Source organism: Lissotriton helveticus, chromosome 6 (assembly GCF_964261635.1).
Source record: "Lissotriton helveticus chromosome 6, aLisHel1.1, whole genome shotgun sequence".
Lineage (NCBI taxonomy): Eukaryota > Metazoa > Chordata > Amphibia > Caudata > Salamandridae > Lissotriton > Lissotriton helveticus.
In genome coordinates, this window is record NC_136067.1 from 162,812,312 (window position 1) to 162,836,149 (window position 23,838).

The following is a 23,838-nucleotide window of genomic DNA, read 5'->3' on the forward strand; positions in this document are numbered from 1 at the left end:
TGCCCCTGGAGTGCAAAGAGCGGGTCAAAATGTCCTGTGTCCCAGTTAGGGCACTATGTATAATACGGCCCCTGGTGGTATTAGTGTGGAAGCATATGCTACAAGTGGGAAAGGGCTCGTCATGTTGGACATGTAAACTGCTATATATCTCCTCTACTAATGTGTTACTATCTGACTGTTAGCACAATGAAAGGTGTTATACTGACATACTTGAAACACAGGGAGGCACAGTTAGCATAAACACACACTGATGCACATGTTAGTGGCAAACATTCATGTCAGGAAAATGGAGGGTCTCTATTGTGACATTGGTATGGGCACGTTTCCCCTTGCTGCCAAATACATACCTCATTGGCAGGAGATACCAAGAGAATGTGTATGTATGCTACATCAGCAAATTAGAATAGTTAGAACCAATGTCTTTATTTTTTGCTATCTCAATAAGCTACCAGGAATGCCATTCCTGGTAGCTTATTTTTATTAATATTTCCCAATGTGGACAGAGGTCTAGCAGTGAATGTTTACGAGGTTAGTTGTAATGCCTATCTCTGATTACTGTATTTTTAGAAAGTTTCAGATCAACTGTATGAATCTATTGCCTACTATGGCTAATATACATCTCTATATAAGAACGGTGTCTAAAATATGTGAAACAACATAGAACCCTTGTACAAGGTCAAGACCGAGCTACATAAAAACGAAAGGCCTGATTTAGAGTTCTGCGGATGGGTTACTCTGTCACAAACGAAACATATATCCCATACGATGTATTACAAGTGTCATTGGATATAATGCACTAGTAATACGGCAGATGGGCTACCCGAACAAGTTTGTAGAGGAGTAACCCATCAACTGGACTCATGGCTCTTGTTCAGATTACCTGCTAGTGTGATGTACAGTGCTGGAATTGAAAACATTTTGCTCTGGAAGAGGGTTTCTTGCAACACATTTTTTATAGCTACTTCATGAAATGTAACTGATATAAATGTGGAGGTCCTTTAAACATCTTATTTATATATATATATATGTCTTGATACGCAGAATCAAGAAGTACCAGCAATCGAACTGATTTATTCACAAATAAAGTAGGCCATATCACTGCCTTGTACTCACAACAGTTGGGTCCAGTTATTAAAAACACTTTAAATAGTCTCAGTTCTCTAGATTTTTCCCATGAATGAAGATTTGAAAAATAAAATCTTTTTCTGTATAAAATCCCTTGCATTGCACGCTTTTAAAAGGTGTTTTAGGGTTCTTTTACCTTCACCCCATCCAAAAGGGAGGCATCACTTTATTTTGGATTCTTTTTAGAATTTCATATTTCAGGGACACCTCATCATTTAGCAGAGGCACATTCAATGCACAACATAGCCCACATGATAGTCTCGATGGCTGACATTTTTGCAACCTTCGGCTGTTCCGCGGTTGCGCCACACTGGCATACCTGGGACCTGTCTGCCAAAATTCTTGGTTACATATGTATGAATTATTTCGTTTATCAATGGTGTACAATGTGCATTCATTTCAGAACACTCACTTGTGCCAATTCTAATTATGTATATGTGGACTGTGTGCTATGGGGTGCAAGTTATGTTTGCCCTATAAACAGGTGAAGTGCCTTTGTTTTCAAAGCAGAAAAGGTAGCAGATTTTAATGTTTTTACCTGTTTTTCATGAAAATGCCAGCCAGGCAGATAAATTATTGACCATTTTACTATTCCTTTCTTGTTTGCAGGGAGACTTAGTGAACACTAAAAGTTCTATTTGCTGCCTCAAATATTCCAACATGCTAACATTTGGGACACGGGAAGAGGAACATAAGGAAATAAGTTGGGAACAATAATTTTCCAATTTTCTTGAATTTAAGTGGATTTTGACACCCAACAATAGGAGGTTTATACAAAAACAGGAAATTAAATTTTCCTGGACTTACATTAAAGGGAGAAAGTAAACAAAAGCCTGCTAAAATAAAGACATTTGGATTTAAATTCGGGAGACCCCGGCATAACTCTGCGATACGTGTATATCCACTGCACTGGCACTTACACAACTATGGGGGAGATGGAAAGTTCCACAGCACCAGGAGGGAAGTGGTCTTTGTCTGAGAGAAAAGAAACGGCTACCTCACCTTCCAATGTGTGCTCTCTGGCAGCTGCGCGGCCCCGCGTTACCGGCCTGGAAAAAAAGTGAAGGCGCAAACAGGAGAAAACAAACAATACGACAGGTGGACAATAAACAAGGTCACCGGCCTCCCCCCTCCGGCGTAAACAGGGCTCCAACACCCCCCTCCTCTAATAATAGGCGCCCCCGCATCCCTGGACAGACACAAAAGCCCCCCGCCACGTCCGGTGTGGAAGGCCCGTCTTTGTGCGCGGCGGCTTCCTCAGTGTGTGGGAACTCCGCCGGCCCCGGCCGCCATCTGCAGCCGCAGCCCCGCTTTCTCATATTTGTCAAAAGTGTCGAGATGGCCGCCCCGCCGCCGAACAATGAGGGGAGCAGACCTCCAGGGGGCCCCCAGGGCCGGCCGCAGGTTGGTTTCCGCTTTTCACAGGCCCTGTTGTTGTGATGTGTCCTGCACGTGTCGTCGCTCGGTGTGAGGAGGACGGGTCTTCGCAGGGCTCACTTCGCGGCTGCCACTGGGAAGAGAAACAAATTGAATTTATATTAAAAAAAAATAAGTTTCCTGCTTGGGTGGTAAACAAAGCTTCCGTTATGGGACAAATGACAAACAAGGAAATACTGTCACATTATTGGTGGCAAAATGGTAGGTGTTTCCTTCATTCCCATGCCGGCCTGGCTGCGCTTTCCCAGGGCTTTCACCTCAGAATTTGCAGAACAAAAGGGTGTGCATCCACTGCTGTTGCTTAGCGACCACCGCCAAAAACTATCATCTGAAGGCAGCAACACCTTATTTGGGTATTTCCTCGACATAGTGAGATTACTGTGTTAATTAAATAGAAAAAAAGTCTGAGACCGTTTTTATGTCCGAAACAGCTGTGCACAGTCATATATATATTCACTGAAAAAAACCATAGGTTTCACACCAGTTATAGTTAGGAATTAGCATTTAAAAAACCTATTAAATTCACTGAAAAAACTATAGGTTTGACACCAGTTATAGTTAGCTGGAAATTTTACTGACATAAAACCATTGAAATTCCCACGTTATAGTTAGTTGGACTCACTATAACTCGCGCGCCCGCAATGCACTGCCGATGATGTCACATATTACATCATTCATGACATGGTTAGTGACATCACTGACGACATCTCAAATGACATCACTGATGACATCACTGATGACATCACTGATGACATCATCCAGTGTCTGTGTGTTTCTATAAAGTTAAAATATTTTTTACATATTGAAGAATGAGTGTATGTATGAGTGTCTGGATGAAGGATTTAGTAGGTGCGTGACTGACTGTATGAGTGAGTGAATAAATGTGTCTTAGTGAATGCATGGGTTAGTGACTAAACTGTCTGAATGTGTACATCATTATGTTTGTTGTTGTGTAAGCTGCTGCATGTGAGAGTTGTCATATATAAATGACTATATATAACAGCCTGTGATTGCATAAGTGACTGTATCTATCAATATGTACTTGTATCAGTGATTGTAAAATACAGTAAGTATGTGTTAGCCTATGTTTAAATAAGCAAGGTTTTGTGTGTTTAACTGTATAGTTGTGGAAATGGGAGTGTGATTGATTCTTTACATGACTGACTAGGTGTATGAGTAACTCCATGGATGAGTGGCAGTGTGTGAGTCTCTGTATAGGTGTATGAGTGCATATGTTGGTCTTGTATTGTTGAGTGACTGTATGTATGAAAGATTGTATGGGTGAATGAGTGGATGTGTGTGTAGACCTAGAAATCAGTGAGTGCGTATGTGGTAAGTGGTTTTACTGTGTCAATGGTTTCAGGAATGGTAGTTTGTATTTAACACTAGGTGTATCATGGGTTAGATTAGAGTGTGAGGAGGTGTATTGTATTATCACATGGATGATGTCATCAGTGATGTCATCAGTGATGTCATTTGAGATGTCATCAGTGATGTCATCAGTGATGTCATTTGAGATGTCATCAGTGATGTCACTAACCATGTCATGAATGATGTAATATGTGACATCATCAGCAGTGCATTGCGGGCGCGCGAGTTATAGTGAGTCCAACTAACTATAACGTGGGAATTTCAATGGTTTTATGTCAGTAAAATTTCCAGCTAACTATAACTGGTGTCAAACCTATGGTTTTTTCAGTGAATTTAATACGTTTTTTAAATGCTAATTCCTAACTATAACTGGTGTGAAACCTATGTTTTTTTTCAGTGAATTTCATAGTTTTTTTAATAGCAAATTTCTATAGCTATGAAATATAATATTTTTTATAATGAATCCTATATTGTATATTTATGTAATACTATTTTTTTATGTATATTGTTCATGTTTATTTATTTATTTATTTTTTTGCCCTGGAGCGCTCCCGGTGCGCGTACCGGTGAGCGCACCGGTAAGCGCACCGGTAAGCGCAGTCTTGCGGCGCGCCCCGGTGAGCGTCCCGTTAGTGCTATTGCCGCGAACGAAAACATCACTTGACGTATCGCGTAGCCGCGTGATGCGTCGTCTTATGACGCACGGCGTAAACGCATCCGGAAGCGCCCGTACGCATACGATTGCGCCACGTAAGCGCCCCCGGGCGCGCCCCGGGGCGCGTAGCGTAAGCGCGTCGGGTCATGTGACCTGAAAATAACACTTTTCATTGGTTCAGAGCAGTTTGTTTTTCCAAATGATGAAAGCCCCCACCTTTTTTCCTCTTTCTCACTTTGTACTTTGACTGAGGAAGACCTGTTTGCAGACCTGAGAAATGGCTACAGTAGCAGCAGCAGCAGGAGCATCTCAACCACCATCACCACCACCACCACCACCACAAGGACCACCACAGTGGTGGTGAAGAAGAAGAAGAGGAGGAGGAGGAGGAGGAGGGGGAGAGGCGGTTCCTGCCTGAAGATAATACCCCCTATAAACCTAAGGAGTACTTTGTGTGGGAGTTTTTTTAAATCCCAAGGGGTGCAAAGAAAGTAAATGCTGCAAAAGTGACATGTCTCATCTGTGGCACTGTACTTTCCAGGGGGAACCCTGCAAAAAAATATTCATTTGGGAACGATACAATGCTTCGCCATATGCAACGCAGGCACCCAAACAACTATGCTGCGGCAGAGGTCAGAGAACTAACCAGAAACCCTCCCCAATCTTCTCCCAGCACCTCCAAAAGAAATCAACCCACTCCATCGGTTCCAGAGACAAGGGAGATGGTCCCAAATATCCAACGCCAGTTTGGTGATTATAAAATAGTTTGTATATTTTGCGGGACTACAATTTCCTATGGGGAGCAAAGCATCAAACTCATCAACCGTGCTGGAGACAACCACAACTGCAGAAAGAAACCTTAATTTTTTCCTGATTTTTTTTGCTCCAGTTGAGCCGTTTACAATTCCCAGTTTTTTGTTTGTCCCCATAAAAATTACAAAAAAAATATACAATTGTTCATAAAAGCCAAAAAAAGTAAAAAAATTTAAAAAAACAATAAAAAAATATAAAAGAATAAAAAAACAGTTCTTTTTAGAACTACCTCCAATTTATAAAAAAATGCTACATTTTTTAAAAACTCTGTCATTCTTTTTTCTCCATGGTACTGTAGTGTAGTTCCTATTATCCCAATAGGCTCTGCGCATTGGAATAATACCTTCAATAGTATAGGCCTAGACCAGACGTTAACTAGGTCTACTACTGTCGATATTAGACTTAAAGTTTTGGGTTTTGCCAGCTAGCTCAGAGTTCACTAGAAACTTTCTCGACTAGGCAAGGAGGAGTTGAACCTCCCTGGATAGACAAGAAGGGATTTAGTTTCTGACAACCATAGAACATGACAACTTTGCTCTCCCCTAATCAAGAGTGTATCTCTAGAGTCGTGTGAAAACAAAAGACGACTTATTTTACTCAGTCAGTACGTGCATTCTTAGTCTCACCAGATTGTAGAGAAAAGGAAGAGACGGGCGTGTTCAATAAAAGATGTTATTTATTGATCAGTCTCTTTTCTCATACAAGAGAAATGGATCGATATTATTGCAATACTTATGGTTAAGTAAAGTGCATACATTAAAAGCAGAAGTATAAAATAATACTGTAAAAACATTGATATGGTTTCTAAGCCATATGATGGTTTAAAATGGATAAAATAGATACATACACATATACATTTGACTAATCGTACTCAACTGGTGTTTCTAACTACGCCTACCCCAGATGTACCTGACCTAAGCCTAATACGTGGGCGGGAGTAGAAAGTAGCAGTTTAAGTTAAGTTTGTTTTGCCAAGTGACTGACTCAAGAATTCTCTGTGAGGGGTTATTCAGTTCTGTACCTGGAGTCTAGGATGAATGAGGGATGGTATCTCTCGTCTCTGGTCTCGATATTCCAGGCTGCCTGCGAGGGCTACCCGGAAGCGCCGGAGCTGGATTTCTCGGCAGGAGAAAGCAGCGTCTCGTTCTCAGCGCGTCAGGAAGGCGGGGCTGCGCCAGCGGGGTCTGCTCTGCTCTGGGCTTCGGCAAGTCTGGCTGCTCCGATCTCGTCACCACCGCGTGTGTTTGCATAGGGCAATATCGGTAATATTTATACCTTTAAGGTGCCGAGATTGACGTAAGGATGGACATAGATACGTCAATAAGGATGTCATACGACTTGGTCGTTAGCACATTCTTTTGCTGAAGTTCTCGGTGAAATCAAAACAATGGCCGCAGGGTTTTTCCCAGGTCTGTCATAGGTTTGATTTGTTTTGAGAACTCCGTATGCCTTATCAGGGGCTGGAGGAATATCGCTTGTCTAATTAGATGGCAAGCGTTATGACCTAATCAGATAACACGTTCCTGTGCCGTAGTGTGGCTTAATCAGATAACGGTTCCTGCATCATGGGGGTTTTCTGCCTCATGGGATGGCTGCTAGTTAACTTGTTAACCAGAATAGGGTCAGGAATAGGGGGATCGATACAGAACCTATAGGAATACATCATACCCACTCCACGCTAACTATGGACATATTTACTAATCTATGCATAGTAAAACATACTGTAGAGTATCGTGTATACCTTACCACCCCAAAATACATAAATGCATTTTGAAATTATCAAATATACGGAAAAAACAGTCACATGTAATATATGCACTCAAGCTGTAGAATAATGCTAAAGTAATCACGCATATCTATACATTATCACTAATTTGTATATGAGAATTTACACATGAAATGGCTCTTAATACAGAAAAAAGTCTCGAGACCATTCCATCACAGAATAAAATAATTATGAACATACCAGCGGGCAGCTAATGTCTATAAACTATCTAAAATTAGAAATTTTAGTTCTCTAAGAATAGTTCTTACTTTAAGCAGAAGATAAGTGTCCCGAAAAATATGTAGAAATATTTTGGGGCTGCTGAAAAAATTGCTGTCCGTGAACTGGAGGAAAAATTGTTCATGGTATTTTGCTATTCTAGCTGAAGGCCAAATTCAGGGAACGCCGTGTACGAGCTTGCTCAAAAGTCTCTATTTCTGCTCTGGTGAGAACATCATATCATTTAGACTGTCGAAAAAGCTGTCAACAGCTTCCTGGGAGAGTTCCACTAACTCGGAAAAAGATGTAACCATGCATTCGTGCGCATGATTGTCTCCATTGACGTTTTGATTAGAATTGCTGACAGAAGGTCGTACCTGATCAATGCTGCTTTCATCTTGAACTTCACTACCCCTTAATCGTAGTGGTGAAGCTTCCACGAATGCCGTCATCAGGATTGGTAGCCGTTGAGGGCAGCACAAAGCATGAGCCTTTATTGGACTCAACAATGTTTCTGCATCCATTGGCGCATCTGATTGTAGCGTCAGACAGGTGTCTAACACGCATTTTTCTCCGCATAGCAAGCACCTTAATACAGGTAAAACACATCGTTGCCACATTGGTCGAAATGAAAGAAACCAAGTCATGTTCAGGTCTCTAAGCCGGGATAGTCCCAGGATTTTTGATATCCGGTCCCGGTATCCAATGGCTAGGATTGTTTCTTCCCTTGTCGCAGGTGTTTTGTCTGTGACATGGTTTGCCATAACGAAATATAAGGACTAGGAATAGGATTCCTGCAATTAGTCCCAAAATGAGGGGAAGTCCGCCAAAAATCGAATGGACGAAATCTGGAAAAATACCCAGTATGGCTTTGAATGGTGTTAATGCCATCGAAAATACTGTCTTAAATACTTTTGAGACTCCACTGGTATCAGAAATATTTAAGATTTCATTCAGGATTTCTGCGAAATGTATGGGGGAATTAGTTGATAACAATGAGTGAATCTCTGCAGTCGTCCTTGCGACTAGGAGATCATACGTTTCTTTTGATGACGTGAGCCTGGTCGGCGTCTGAAGAAGCACTGTTTTCATTCTGCTTAAAGTATCTATTCGAATAGAAGTAATTTTCAAGTTGGGCCATGCCCTTGCCTCCCTGTCTGGAAGGGAGCTGGGGAACAATAAGCGTCCACAGCACTTGACCTTCGCAGTCGTAGTTACGAGATAAGGAGTCCCGGGCATAAGACTACAACATCTGCGGTCCACAATTAGAACGTAACTCCCATTATAGAGTCTTTGAAAGAATGGTTCTATCTCTGTTGCAGGTGCGCCTAGCTGGTGACATGAAAGGTTATTTGAGTTCCCTTCACAGGCTCCATGCAAACTAATTCCGTTACACAGAAGTGTACCGCTTAGTGACATCGCACAATTATTGCCACTAAGAAACACTTTCTGTCCTTTATTACTGACACATGCATGTGAATAGGGCAAGTTCCATGTTGTTTTAATGTACCCTTTTCCCAATTTTTCGTACATGCCAGCCTGTATATATTTTTGGCAGTATTAAAACCTGAAGGTAGATATTGGAATATTAATTATCCCATGTATTATCCATTCACTGACAGGTCGTTCTGACATTGTCACTGGTAATCTCTCGAGTTTCTCAATGCTCAGGATTGTATAATCAGCACCCTTTTGTGCCATACTGATTTGTTTATCAGTAAGGTTAAAGATATTGAATAGTGACGTTGTGTTGATTAAACGCCAAGGCACATAGCCTGAACGCAGATTTTGTAACGTCCAGCCAAGTTGTACAATAGAACGCTATTGAGACTGACCGTGTTGTAACAACAGTAAGTCTTGCGATAATATGTCGATTGCTGAAGACACAATGCTGTCCAGAGAAAAAATTCTGGAGGACAGAGTCATTAACCCATTGTCCACTACAGAAAGTGATTTTTCCAAATTAATACGGTCAATTTCCCGTATTCTTTCTGCTGTCTCAATTTGAGTCACCTTCCAGGCCTCGTTGTATGCTGCATATACAGAGGCTGCTATGAAACGTTTCTGACGCTGTTTGCGCGGTCCCATAATGAAATCACGCAAGTCAGCACCATCAGTAAGTAAAGTTAGGTGTTGTTTAATTTCTGCCAGTGTGGAAGTTTGTAGCCATTGAAGGCATAATTTGCCCACACTGTAGGTGGTTATTATCCCTGGGTGTTGTCTTTGGGAATATCTAGGGTCTGGCCTGGTCATTTTGAACCCCTGTGTTTTGTTCAGGAATCTGTCTTGACAGTTATTAGTATCTGTGGGCCAGATCAACCACTTTTTCCAATCAGGATGTGTTCTGTTTTGGTTTAATACATAATTTACGTCTATCTCTTCATCTGTAGAGCTATTGCTGTTCATTGTTGGTTTTGGAATAGACGGTTTATTTAAGTCTTTGATTTTGGCTAGGCCAAGACAGGTAGTTTGTTGAACAGTGTCATTTAAAAATATAATTTGTTCTGGGATCATGCAGGCTCTAAACAAAGATTCTATACCCTGTACTTGCCATTCTTTTGTACCCCAAACACTCTTTACTTCAACATTTTTGTCCCAATAATCAAAACCAAAAGTATTCATTTGTTCAAAGAATGAGTCTGAATATATCAATTTCGTGTTTGTTATCATGGTCTTAGTCCCTGTCTTATTTGACAATTTGAAATAAAATGTTTCAGCATTACTTGTGTTAAAACCTGAAAAGTATGAATATTTGTCATAAATGGTTCTTGAGCTTCCTTTTGGAGGGGTTGCACAATGTTCCCATTGATTATAATTTAAAACATTTCTAGGTTGTGCAGATCTATGTAGAAAATGGTTACCATAGTGGTTATAACAGTACATACTATCATAATTTGTCAAACCCTGCAAATAATCATGTTTGGTAAATTTAGCAGACATCACTAAGTCAGACATCATATTATTTATACTTTCAAAGTCCCAATCATCAGCAAATGAGCTTGGTTTTACAAAGTCACTCAACGAGATCTTAATTTGGTGTGGATATTTCAGGATTTCAACCGGACCATAAATTTCGTAGTCAGTTTTGTCCCATGCTACCCCACCCGGTATAGGATTGGCTGTGAAGTTGACTGAAGAAAGTTCTCTTTTCTCAACGTGTGAAGATGTGTGTGGTTTGAGGATCAAGTTGATTTTCTGACTTGCTGTGTCCATTTTAGCATATTTCCCCTCAATGAAGCGTCCCAAAGTTAGTACCATGATGAGCCAAAGTATGAGGATAAATGCACCAAAACCCACCCAAAATTCAATCCATGGAGAAATCAGATATGTTTCTTTCAGTTGTTTCAAAAGTACTTTAACTTTATCTTTAAAGGTTTTTGTTGATGGCTGTGTTTTTGATTCAGTGAAGCCTTCAGAGGAATCATCGAAGTTTATGAAGTAGCCGGATGCAGTTCTGTCAATTGTTCCAATTGCTTCAGGATTACTGTTTCTTGCATAGTCGTTTGTTACTTCATTATAGATTGGTGTGTCTCTGCTAAATGTTTTTATTTGGGTTTTCAGAGGTCTAAGTTCCATTGCATTGTTGCATAGTCCTTGTTGTAGTTCTGTAGGCGTTTCGAATGTGATTAGCCTCTTAGATTGAACCTCTGTTTTTGTAGCAAATCTTGGTGTTCTACTACTTATCGGGAGTCCACTTGGCCTACTATTTGTTATCGGCCACATGATTGTGGTTTTACCAGGTCGATGGATACAACTCGGTTCTCCTTTTTACCAGCAAGCGGCGGTAGTACAACTGATCTTGTCCCGTTGACAGACAAGACAGGAACTGCTTTTCTGTAAGAAGGCCAAAATTCCTTCTTTACCGCGATCTTTTCTCTGACTAGATCCCCGACTTTTGGAATCCAGACAGGTCTTGCTGGGACAGGTGGTGGTTCTTCAGTGGTTGTTGGCTGCTGTTTCAATTTTATGTTGCTCAGGTCTTTTCTTGTTTCGTTTAAGTCCTGCAAAATAGCCAAACGATCTTTGATATCAAAGCTTTTTTCCTTCACCACTGAAGTCTGACTGTCGAGGTCTAAGACTAACATCCTAGTTCCAAACAATAATTCGTACGGACTGAATCCCTTCAGAGAATTTCTTGGCAGGTTATTTAGACTACGTTGGACACTTATTAGATGTTTGACCCACCCAGCTCCCGAACCTAATACCTTTGCCGTTATAGATTGCTTTATGTCACGGTTTTTTCTTTCAACAATTCCGTTCCCCTCAGAGTGAAATGGACAAGAGTACCGCAATGTAACGCCCATGCTGACCATGGCCTCCTTATAAGCTCTAGAGCTAAAAGCAGGACCATGGTCCGAATGCAGCATGCCAATTGCGTATGTGCCGATAAAGACTCGCAAATCTTTTATAACAGTTCTGGCGTCAGCCGTTCGCTGGGGCCACATCCATATGAATCTCGTGCATGAGTCCACTGCAACCAAGATATATTTATAGTTACCATCCCTTTGTAAGGGACCACAGTGGTCTAGGTAAACACAGGCTAATGGTTTATCCGAGATTAGAAGGGGCGTCTGCGCTGGACGTCTCACCGTTGATACTTTCATTCTTTGACATATTTCACATTCTAAAACATAGTTCCTTGTTTGTCTTCTCATTTGTGGCCACCAGTATCTCTGTTTTAATAATGATACTGTGGCTGAGACGCCAGCGTGTATAGAAGCAAGCCCTTCGTGTGCCGCTATTATCAGTCCTAACCTATGTTCCATGTTTGGAATTGCCTTATCCCCCACTCCAGGGATTCGAGCAAAAGGAACATTGTTTGCATCAGTTATGTATGAGTATTTTACTGGAAAGCCTTTCGGGAGTGTTTCTATCGAATCCTTTTCTGTAGCGCTGACAGCCTGTAATATTTCGCTGTCTATTTTTGTTTTTGACCGTGTGATGGCAGCTACGGAAGCCGTTTGCACAGCTGCCTTCGCGGCCTCATCAGCCAATGAATTCCCTGCAACGTGAACGCCATCACGTTGATGACTCAGCGTATGTATCACGTGAGTCTTTGGTAGTTCTTTTTGTAATAGAACTACTTGTTCCCAGAGCATCTTATGCTTGATTGTGCCTCCTTTTGCATCCTTAAAGCCATTCTGAAGCCAGATCTGCAAGTATTCATTGTAAGACTGAACGCAGTAATACGAATCGCACACTATGAGTGTGGGGAATTCTCGATCGGTATTTTCAAGCGCCATCTTAAATGCCAGTAGTTCAGCTCGCTGAGCTGTACAATCTCCTAGAGATTGTGTCTTAGTGATAGCTGGTTTAAATTTTCCTTCGTGCCAGCGACCTTTAACAATCGCGCACGCAGCACTGTAAGCTTGTTTACCCCCTACTGCGGGTTGTGCTGATCCGTCTGTATATATTATACAGCCGTAATGTTCTAGAGGCAGAATTTCGGTCGGCGGAGGACATTCAAATTCATATTGGAGAAATTCTTGTGTTTTTAAGTTAGGATCAAATTTGTATGCCACGTCTGTTGCAGCAAGAGAATTAGCCCATTGTATCCATCTCGGATGGAGTGCTTTAGCATTCGGAATGCTTGCTTTTGTTACAGCCTCTAGGGCTGGTATCGGTGTCACGATTATTATTCGTTTACCTTGTGCCAGGGCTCGTTCTTTTGCTATAGCTGTCTGTGTTGCAGTTAGAATTTTTTCCGTTGGGCTGAATTTCATTTCAGCTTTAGTGTACAAGTGTGATTTGAATGCAATTGGTACCTTTTCTCCCTCATTAGAGGTCAGGTATGTGAATCCGCATCTTCCTGGGATGACTCGAATCACAAGATTGCGTGTGTTATCACGTGTTTCTAATTTTGTTTTAATTAACATGTCTGTTTGTAAGGATCTCAAAATTTCTGTGTGTATTTGAGTCCAATTGGTTCTTTTAAAATCTGGTTTTATTAGATCATAAAGGGGTTTGACCCTTTCTGCGTAATTTGCAATGTATGTTCTTCCGAAATTTAGGAAGCCTAGAATTGACTGTAGGTTTTTTAGTGTTCTAGGTGCTTGGAGTACGGCACATTTCTCTAGGAAATTGTCAGCCAGGCTTTTGCCTTCACTTGATAATTCGTATCCTAAGAACAGGACTGTTAGATGGGCAATTCTAGATTTTTTAAAGTTGAATTTGTAACCCTCTGCTGCGAACCCAAGTATTATGGTGTTCACTCTCTTCAAGTGAGTATCCAAGTCATCATCTGTTAAGTATATGTCGTCGACATAAGATAATGCTTCGTCATCATATGTTTGTAGTAATTCTGTTACTCTCGCTGAGAATACCCCTGGGCTATTCTTGTACCCCTGGGCTAAACGACAGAATTGTTTTTGAGTGCCATTTATTGAGAATGCAGACAAATATCTGCTCTCTGGTGCTATGTTTTGACAAAAGAATCCATTAGAGATGTCTAATGTTGTTTTGTATTTTTTGCGCACTATGTTATTCATTAGTGCAGCACTATGCGAGTTTTGTACTGCAAAAGTTTTGCAACATGAGTTAAGGTGTCGGTAATCCAAAACTAGACAATATGAATTGTCTGGTTTGGAGACCGGAAACAAAGGGTTGTTCATTTGTGAGGTGCAAGTTTCAATCACCCCCTGGTATTCTAATTGATCTAGGATTTCTTTTACCTGTTTTTTAGCTTCTTGCTTAATTGGGTACTGTCTTTGTGCAGTAGGTTGTGATTTTAACTGGATTTTGTGAGGAGGAGAGTCCTCATCCCATCCTACATGATTTTTATATAAAGCAGGAGCTTGAGCTACTGCCCACTTTCTGGCAAGTGTGTATTTTTTATGAATTTGGATATGATTTGAGAAGGCAGGCATAATTATTTCTTCGCCATGAGGGCACTCCCTGACAAACTCTGGTGGCCAGTCTTTTTCAGCTAGAAGGATGTCATAGCCCTTGGAGAGATTATCCCAAAATAGTCCCCTTATTTTTCTAGTCTTATCCCCTTCTATACGTAAAGTTATTTCATATATTTTGTGAGGTTTGCTAACTCTGGTGTCTGCAGTTTCCACTTGAAGATATTCATTCGTGTCCACTGTCTCCAGAAGATTCATAAGGACTTTGCGAGCTATGCTCACTTCTGCTGCGCTGTCTACCATTGTCTGAGCCCATTCTCCGTTTTTCAGTTGTGTCCTCAGTATTCTCGGCATTGTTTACTACCTTGATACTGGCTACCTTCTTTTTTGGAAATTGTAGTTTCTTTTTTAGATGAGCAGATTCCTTGTCTTTGGACTTGGCGTGCTCTTCTCTTTGTTCTGATCGTCCTCTTCTTTCCGATTTCTGCGAGGAAGTCTGAAAAGATTGAGAGGGACGTGTATCAATGTCTTGATATCTATCAGGCTTCTTTATATTATCCCTATTTCTAAGGTTATATCTTTTCCCAGAGGGGTCACTTTGGGATGACCTGTGTCTCTGGTTCGGAGATTTTTCTCTCCGCTGAGGAGACCTTCCTCTGGACTGGAATTTCTTTTCTTTAGGATTGGATTGTTTGTTTCCATCCCAGCTCTTTTTTTGTGATGTTGAATTATTATTAAAAAATATTTTTTCAGGACTTTCAATCAGTTGTGGTTTTACTGGTATTCCACCTAAACTATCTCTACCTAGTTCCTCATAGGATTTTTCTATAATTCTGGCAATTTCAGCTGGTTGGTCTGCTATATCTGTCTCCTTTAACCTCTGGCGGATCGCCACGTTTGCTGCTTCTCCCTTTATGTTGGCTAATAATATAGCCGAGACCTGCTTGAAGTCTTTGAGTAATTTCATACCAAGAGTTAAAGCGGGTTCTGGACCGTATTCGTCTTGAATTTGTTTTAGCACATCTGGTATTACCGAAATGGATGGAACACCGTGCGTTTTTGTGTAGATGGAAGCAAAGACTGTACCCCAAGTGTCACAGTCCTCCACGTGTGGTGCGATTCCCATTGGAAGACAGATAGTCAGAATCCTGTGTTTTTCTAACGGGGTGGTGTCTGGAAACACCGCCTCTATTTGGGTGATTTTTTGTGCTAACCAGAATGGTATTTGTTCCCGTTTAGCTGGTACTTTACCTAGGCAGGATTGTATGTTCTGTGGTGTAATTTTATTTGTGTTCCCCTGATGAGGGGTCAGCTGTGGAATTTTAATTGCTGGTTGAATTGTTGAAGTCCGCATTACATATTGGACTAATTGTCTATGTATTTTTATTAATTGTTTTAGTTGTATTAAAAGGTTTGCTGCAGACATCCCATCGATGTCTGGATGTGGTGTGTATCCGGCTAGAACCGGCCACGTTGCTCCTGGTCTACCTAATGGACCGAGCCTGGTGATGTGATTATTATGTTTTAGGGCGCCATTAAATAAGAGCAGATGCTCTTGAAATTTAAGTGGTACTTCCACCTCCTCGAAAGGAGTGTACTCATTAGGAGGTTCCTCTGTTTTGTAATCGTGGAAGACCTTTGTTACAGCATTTGCTGCTGGAAAATGTATCCATGAATAGAATACCTCTGTCTGCCGATATTCGTGTGCCTCAATTACGAATATGACCGTGCCACCTCTAGGTGTCAGTCCATTTTCTATAAGTTTTAAAGTTATAGATTTTCTTGTGTTGACCGCGATGAGTATTATCTCCGGGTCAGCATCTTGCAGTGCATTATCAGCTGCTGCGAGTTCAGTTGCTATTCTAACTGCCTCTCTTTCTCCTTCATTGTCTGACATTGTACTGTCCAGAAGGTTATTTTGTTTGTTTGCAGATCAGGTTCTTATGGAAACAAAGATTAGATGCACAATATTTTGGAACAGTGTATCCTTCAACGTTGACTAAACCAAGGACCATACATAGGAGTTTCCTCCTGCGAGGTTTGGCGGATATTACCTTTCACCCACTCCAGACGTCTTTGGATATTATGGGAAAAAAGGGGTCTGAGTGAAAAAGCACGACTGAGTTACTCTAAATGTCTTACGTTAGTTTTATCGCCCTTCCAAACGCGTTGGGCGCCATGTAGTGTAGTTCCTATTATCCCAATAGGCTCTGCGCATTGGAATAATACCTTCAATAGTATAGGCCTAGACCAGACGTTAACTAGGTCTACTACTGTCGATATTAGACTTAAAGTTTTGGGTTTTGCCAGCTAGCTCAGAGTTCACTAGAAACTTTCTCGACTAGGCAAGGAGGAGTTGAACCTCCCTGGATAGACAAGAAGGGATTTAGTTTCTGACAACCATAGAACATGACAACTTTGCTCTCCCCTAATCAAGAGTGTATCTCTAGAGTCGTGTGAAAACAAAAGACGACTTATTTTACTCAGTCAGTACGTGCATTCTTAGTCTCACCAGATTGTAGAGAAAAGGAAGAGACGGGCGTGTTCAATAAAAGATGTTATTTATTGATCAGTCTCTTTTCTCATACAAGAGAAATGGATCGATATTATTGCAATACTTATGGTTAAGTAAAGTGCATACATTAAAAGCAGAAGTATAAAATAATACTGTAAAAACATTGATATGGTTTCTAAGCCATATGATGGTTTAAAATGGATAAAATAGATACATACACATATACATTTGACTAATCGTACTCAACTGGTGTTTCTAACTACGCCTACCCCAGATGTACCTGACCTAAGCCTAATACGTGGGCGGGAGTAGAAAGTAGCAGTTTAAGTTAAGTTTGTTTTGCCAAGTGACTGACTCAAGAATTCTCTGTGAGGGGTTATTCAGTTCTGTACCTGGAGTCTAGGATGAATGAGGGATGGTATCTCTCGTCTCTGGTCTCGATATTCCAGGCTGCCTGCGAGGGCTACCCGGAAGCGCCGGAGCTGGATTTCTCTGCAGGAGAAAGCAGCGTCTCGTTCTCAGCGCATCAGGAAGGCGGGTCTGCGCCAGCGGGGTCTGCTCTGCTCTGGGCTTCGGCAAGTCTGGCTGCTCCGATCTCGTCACCACCGCGTGTGTTTGCATAGGGCAATATCGGTAATATTTATACCTTTAAGGTGCCGAGATTGACGTAAGGATGGACATAGATACGTCAATAAGGATGTCATACGACTTGGTCGTTAGCACATTCTTTTGCTGAAGTTCTCGGTGAAATCAAAACAATGGCCGCAGGGTTTTTCCCAGGTCTGTCATAGGTTTGATTTGTTTTGAGAACTCCGTATGCCTTATCAGGGGCTGGAGGAATATCGCTTGTCTAATTAGATGGCAAGCGTTATGACCTAATCAGATAACACGTTCCTGTGCCGTAGTGTGGCTTAATCAGATAACGGTTCCTGCATCATGGGGGTTTTCTGCCTCATGGGATGGCTGCTAGTTAACTTGTTAACCAGAATAGGGTCAGGAATAGGGGGATCGATACAGAACCTATAGGAATACATCACAGTACGCTCCCCGGTACGCGCACCGGTGCGCGTACCGGACGCTCCCCCCGCGTAAATCGAAAAAAAAATAGCCCTTTCTGCCTGTTACCATAGCAACTCCCTCCTCACTGAGCTCTCAGGTTTAAAAGTTTATTCTACAATGTTGCAAATGAACTCAGCAAGGATGTTTGACCTCCCAATACACCAGCTTATCCGGTGCAATGTTTCTTTAAATGACTTTTTCTTAACCATTCAAATTACTTCTTTCACAGAACAGAACCATGCACCCTAACTTTAAGTTTTCAACTATCTGAATCCACCAATCATTGCTTGTGATTCAAGAGCACTGAAACTCCACAGTTTTTTTTTTTGCAAACTCCTACTGTTCCAACTGCCATTTCATTCCCACACTTCATCTGACTGCACCAGAACCTCCTCTCACCATGTATTCTGTCTGGATTATTGGACATAGCTACATCCACTGGGCTCAAAGGTACGCAGCTATCAGAAATTTTCACAACCTTGATTTACCAAATGTGGACATCAAGTGGATTGGCCAGAGAGGATTGAGATATCACCAATTGATACCATTGGTGAAGACCTTTTTGCATCTGCCACACCCTCACCTCATAATTCTGCACTGTGGTGGAAATTACCTAGGCACTTTGACTGGGGTAGGTCTGGAAATGCTTTTAAAGGACACCTTTGAGCAATTTCTGGCACTTTTTCCACAAACTGCCTTGGTATATTCCAATATATGCCAAAGACAGAAATGGAAGTGGTCCAACCAATTTTGTCCACAATTTGAGAAAGCACGGAAACATGTGAATAAATCTGTTTCTGCTTACATGAGAGACTATGGAATGGGTTCAATATACAACAATAACTTGCGTTACAACATGCAAGATATCTACAGAGGAGATGGTGTGCACTTCTCAGATGAGGGGAATAGAATATTCCTCCTAAATTTAAGACTGTGCATTGGAACCTATTTGTAGGTACCTAAATCAGCCACAGAACCCAAAAGCTCTTTTCAGGGCTACCCTACCTCTGATCACTCAAAATGATTATTTTACTCTAACTTTTTTCACTATTTTTCACCAAAGTACGCTCCCCGGTGCGCGTACCGGGCGCTCCCCCGCCCTTTTATGGCCCCCACATCAAACCTAAGGGGTCAGGGGGGGTCTACCCTGCCCCCTTTTGGTCATTTCCCCCTTTGTTTTTGCCACCTCTTGTGTCTCGATCCTACTGAGACACAAGATGGCGGCCGCTCCGGACTGTTTGGAATGTTGACAGACACCCGAGAGCCAATCAGCTTTCCGCTCGCGTACTCGAGTAGCGCGCTGGTACGCGCCCCGGTGCGCGTACCGGGCGCGCTTATAGATATATATATTTTTTGAACCTAAATTACTCAAAATCCACTGGTGCACATATCTTGAGACATAACAAAGGCACATCGGGCTACCAGTCCCTACAATTTTGCCAAGTTTGGTGGAAATCCATTCAGCCGTTTGGGCTAAAAGTGAGTCCAACCGCCCTATGGAAATTAACATGGGGAAAACACGTTTTGGGACCCCCTTTTATCTCGGCCCCCGCTTGACGAATCCCCCCCAAACTTTCAGGGAAGGAGCGGAGCGGAGCTGGCCATTTTCTTGGAGAAATTCAGCCAATTCCGTTCATCAACGCCAAAGTTATTCCAAATAGAATGTTGCGGATTTCCTATAGAAACTAGGTCCTAACTATAACTACCTACTGGCGACCGCCAGTAGGTAATATATATATATATATATATATATATATATATATCAATGAAATGGCCGCGCTATACATTAACGGGCAGGAGGTGGAACCGTGGGGATAGGGTGCGATTCATATTTCCCAACAATCACGGTGGTTAAAATACACTATATACAAAAAAAGGCAGGAAGATGGATGCCTTAAGGATCTATAGAAGGGGAGAGGAGGGCGGATTGTGATTGGTACTTAAAACTTAATATTTTGTAAAAGAACAGTTTTTAATACCTTTAAAACAGAGATGAGAGATATGTGTGTGTTTTTGTCTGTGTGGGTGAATTCCGCCAGACCCCTCATCATACCTGACTTAAAGCACCTGTACTCCACTGTTTACATCATACATTTATTAAGGGGGGGGCACCCCAAAACACCCATGAAGCTACGGCCCTTTTCATATCTCTCACTACTCTTCACCTCACCTCACCTCTTCTATCACACCCCACTATTGCATTTCTCTCTACAGCTCCCTGTACCTACACCATATTTTTATCTCTACTGTCTCTACCTCACCTCTCTATAAGTGCAGCCTCCATCCGAGCTCCGTGTACCTGGATCCTGTATCTAAGGATCTCGCCCCTCTCTACCACTAGCTGTATACCTCTACATGTCTACCTTTCTGCCCCTCCCTAAGCTCTGTCTGACTCACATCTATCTGCTCTATCTCTATCTCTCCTCCCTGTATTTTTCTTCCACCTGTGTCACCTCTCTTTACCTTACCTCTCCATCGCTCAACATCTCCCTATATAATTCCCCTCTCTCTATTTCTCAATGCTTAGTCTAACTCACTACTCTCTACCTCATTTCTCTCTGCATGTCACATCTCTTTCACTATCTCAACTCTACTCCGCCTCTCCCGCTCATCACCTATAGTTTACCTTACCCTTTGTTCAATACATTGCCTCTCCTCTCAACCCTTTACCGTACCTCTCCTTATTTCTTTCCTGCCACCTTCCTTCTCTTTTATTACAATCTCCCTCATGTTTGTCCATTCGACCATCTCTACTTCAACTCAAGGTCTCTACCTTGCATCTCTCTGTCTTTATATACTTCTCTTTCGCACCTCTCTGTCCTATATTTTTTCACACCACCACTCTTTCTCTACCAGTATATCAACATCAACTATCTTTCTCTGACTCCCCATGTCTTTCCACTGCACCTCCTTTCCCCCTACACATTATCTCTTTTTCTCTTCACCCTCACTCTTTCTTTCTGCCTCACTTATCTCTTTACCAGATGTATCTTTTTATTCCTCACTTCCAATCCAATCCAATCCAATCCAAAAATTCTTTATTTCGGTCTATGAGACCATAAAAGATACATAGAATACATTTAACAACAATTTTGGAAACACATTACATAAAGTAGTTACATGCCGTTCAAACAAAAATGGGGAAAAAGATAAAACATTTCATATCAAAGGGGGAGCATACATGAATTGTTAAAAAGATCACAGTCCATATTTAAAAACAAAATCATGATTTGAGGTATTAAGTATTTAACAATTTTCTCCTAATACGCCACATAGCCATGATAAATTTGGCCATGGCAAAGACTATGTGGGGCAGAGTACTAGTTCTCAAAACTCTATACGCTTCTATGTGGCTCCTGAAACCCAGGTTCCTGCATAGGGGGACCAGCCAATGTTTCCTTGGTCTATAGTATGCAGGACAAAAGAAAAGAAGGTGGGTTTCTTCCTCATCATGGGAGTTACAACCCGGGCAGGTCTTGTCTTCCCCTGGGAGCCACTTTGAAGTAAAGATTTTAATAGGTAAGGTACCCAGCCTCCACTGAACAAACAGTTTTCTAGCTTGTATTGGAAACATAATGTCCATAAAAGCCTCAAATTCATAGGAATTTTTGGATTGCAAAAAGCGTTCAGTAAGGGTGCCGTTAGTAGTCGAGGTCATAAGTGACTCAAGGCTTTTTTCCTTATAGGTTTGGGCTAAGCGTTTCCGGGATACCCTCTGACAACCCAGTTCTGGAGTCTCCCAAAGCTCAGGCAGCTTTAAACGATATAATTCCTTCTTAACGAAGGTCAGCCATGGGATTCTATCTCCATGGTTCACGGCCATTACGTGGGTGAGATCATTCCTATAATGTTCAAGCTCGCTGGTGGACCAGAGCCTGTGCCAGAATTTTACTGGCTTAGACTCCAGCTCAGCGGCGATAGGGACCAAACCTACATCCAGCCTAAGGGGAGTCAGAGGAGTGCTACGAGGGAGGGCTAGAAGGCGTCTAAGAAAGGTGTTTTCTACTTTGGCAAGATCTGGTCCAGCTCTGTACCCCCATAGCTCGCTGCCATACATTGCAGCTGCTTTGGCTCACTTCCCATTTCTCTCTCTCCGTCGACCTCACCACTCTCTCTATATGCATCTCACTACCTCACTTCTCTTCTTGTGTACCTCTACTTCTCTCTGTATATGTTTTTTGGCTACCTCACCGTTATATCTTTACCTTATGTCTTTCAATATTTCACCTGTTTCTCTACCTCCTCTCTGCCTTATTGTCTCCCTCTAGTTTACTTTGCCTAACCGTTCTCTTTACTGCTCTGTCATTCTCCTGTCTCCTTCCCCTCCCATTCTCTTACTCAGCATAGCTGAAGGTCACTGTCTAGTTAGAGATGTGCATGTGTACACATAGAGAGTAAGTGGCGGGACCAAGCTGGGGAAGAGGATTAAGGAGAAAATGATTAGATTTAAATTAATGGATTGTGAAAATTCTTGCAGAAGTACTTCGATATTCTCAGTTGCAGTTAAAATGGCAGTTGTGAAGTGGGATTTACTTGTGATGACAAATATTCCTCATTTAACGCTATCATTTCAAGCATTATGTGCATAAGTATTACTTTAATATTATGCAGTGTTCCACTGAACATCCACCAGGATGCCCCTAGCACGTCTATCCTACAGTGTAAGGAACATGCTAGTTTGGCACTGAATTCCTCGTACAATATTCGTGCTACACCAAAAATAAGATCCAAGACCAAAAAAAGACTTAATCAATGCTTGTTCAAGATTTCTTTTGATACTATTTAGCTGTCAGGCTACAGGTGGCTTGAGCTGTTGAATGTTTTATTCCTGCTCCCTTTCTGACAGTTCAACATGTAAGTCAATATTGTTTGGCAACATGATAGCTTAAATTAGTTGAAAACTGGTAATACATTTATGGTTTAAATCTTTTATTGAATTTTCTTCAACAAGAAACAAGACCATCCGCCCTTGGAAAGCGGTGCAACATAAGTAGCTGTAAACCGCAGCAGTTGAAACATAAGAATGATATAAGCAGAACAGGTCAAAAGTAAATACATAATAATAAAGGAAACTTATACTACCCTCCCTCCTCCCCCCACCCCATTCCTCGTCCACCGGGAAAATAAACAATGGAGGATTAGCTAATGTCGCTATGATAGTAGGCAACTTCATGCATCAGATTGCGCTGGATCAGAGAGGCGTAAGAACCTTAGATACCTAGGACCTGATAGTTTGCGAAATTCTGTTGTAAGAAGGGATATAAAGGGTTGCCATAATTTCCTAAAGTCGGATCCCTTACCCGCAAGCGTAAGTGTTAATTTCTCCATCCCCAGGACGTGCCACAAGCGGTGTAACCACCCTGTGAAGGTAGGGTTTTGGGGGAGAGCGCCAATGTGTCAATATGTTCTGGAGAGCTGAACCTATGGCAATGGTGATCAAACGACCCCTTCTGGATTTGAGTGGGTAAGTAAGGGGTTAGCTAGTCCCAATACGATATATGTTGGGAATCGTGGGAGTTGAGTCTCTAAGTGAGTGTCTATCTCATCAAGAATCTGTTTCCAATATGCTTGAATACTTTCACATTCCCATAAAAGGTGTGTCAGAGTCCCCGTCTTCCCGCAACCCCTCCAACAATTGAGGTTTTGCAGTGAGTCATAGTGATGTAGCCGTTCAGGTGTATAGTACCAATAGGTAGCTAGCTTTGTCAACGTCTCCGTGAATCCCGAATGGTAAGCTGAATGTCGGGCCCTGTAATCAATACCCTTCCACTCCTTTTGTGTGAGAGATCTGTCCGAATTCCCGCTCCCAGTATTCTCGGCCAGCATTATAGGTATGTTTACTCTTCGTTAACAACATCTTATAAAGGTCAGGGATACGTTTTTTGTCGGATGTACGAGTTATGAGCCATTTTTCATAGGTCGTCAAAAGGCGTTGTGCGTCAGGTTTAACCTGTGGATGCAAGGCCCAGTGGCGGAGTTGTAGGTATCTTAACCGTTCCGTTTCCGCAATGCCATATTCAGCTTTGAGTTGCGG

General features: G+C 41.8%; 1 protein-coding gene across 1 annotated transcript in view; it reads left to right on the plus strand.

The window, feature by feature from the left end:
- Window positions 1–2,335: 2,335 nt before the first annotated feature.
- The window catches only part of C6H8orf74 (chromosome 6 C8orf74 homolog), a 2,015,860-nt gene continuing 1,994,357 nt past the window's right edge, over window positions 2,336–23,838 (plus strand). The window contains exon 1 of the mRNA XM_078647559.1: window positions 2,336–2,529. The gene's annotated coding sequence lies outside the window, so the exon portion shown is untranslated. The remainder of the gene's footprint in view (window positions 2,530–23,838) is intronic.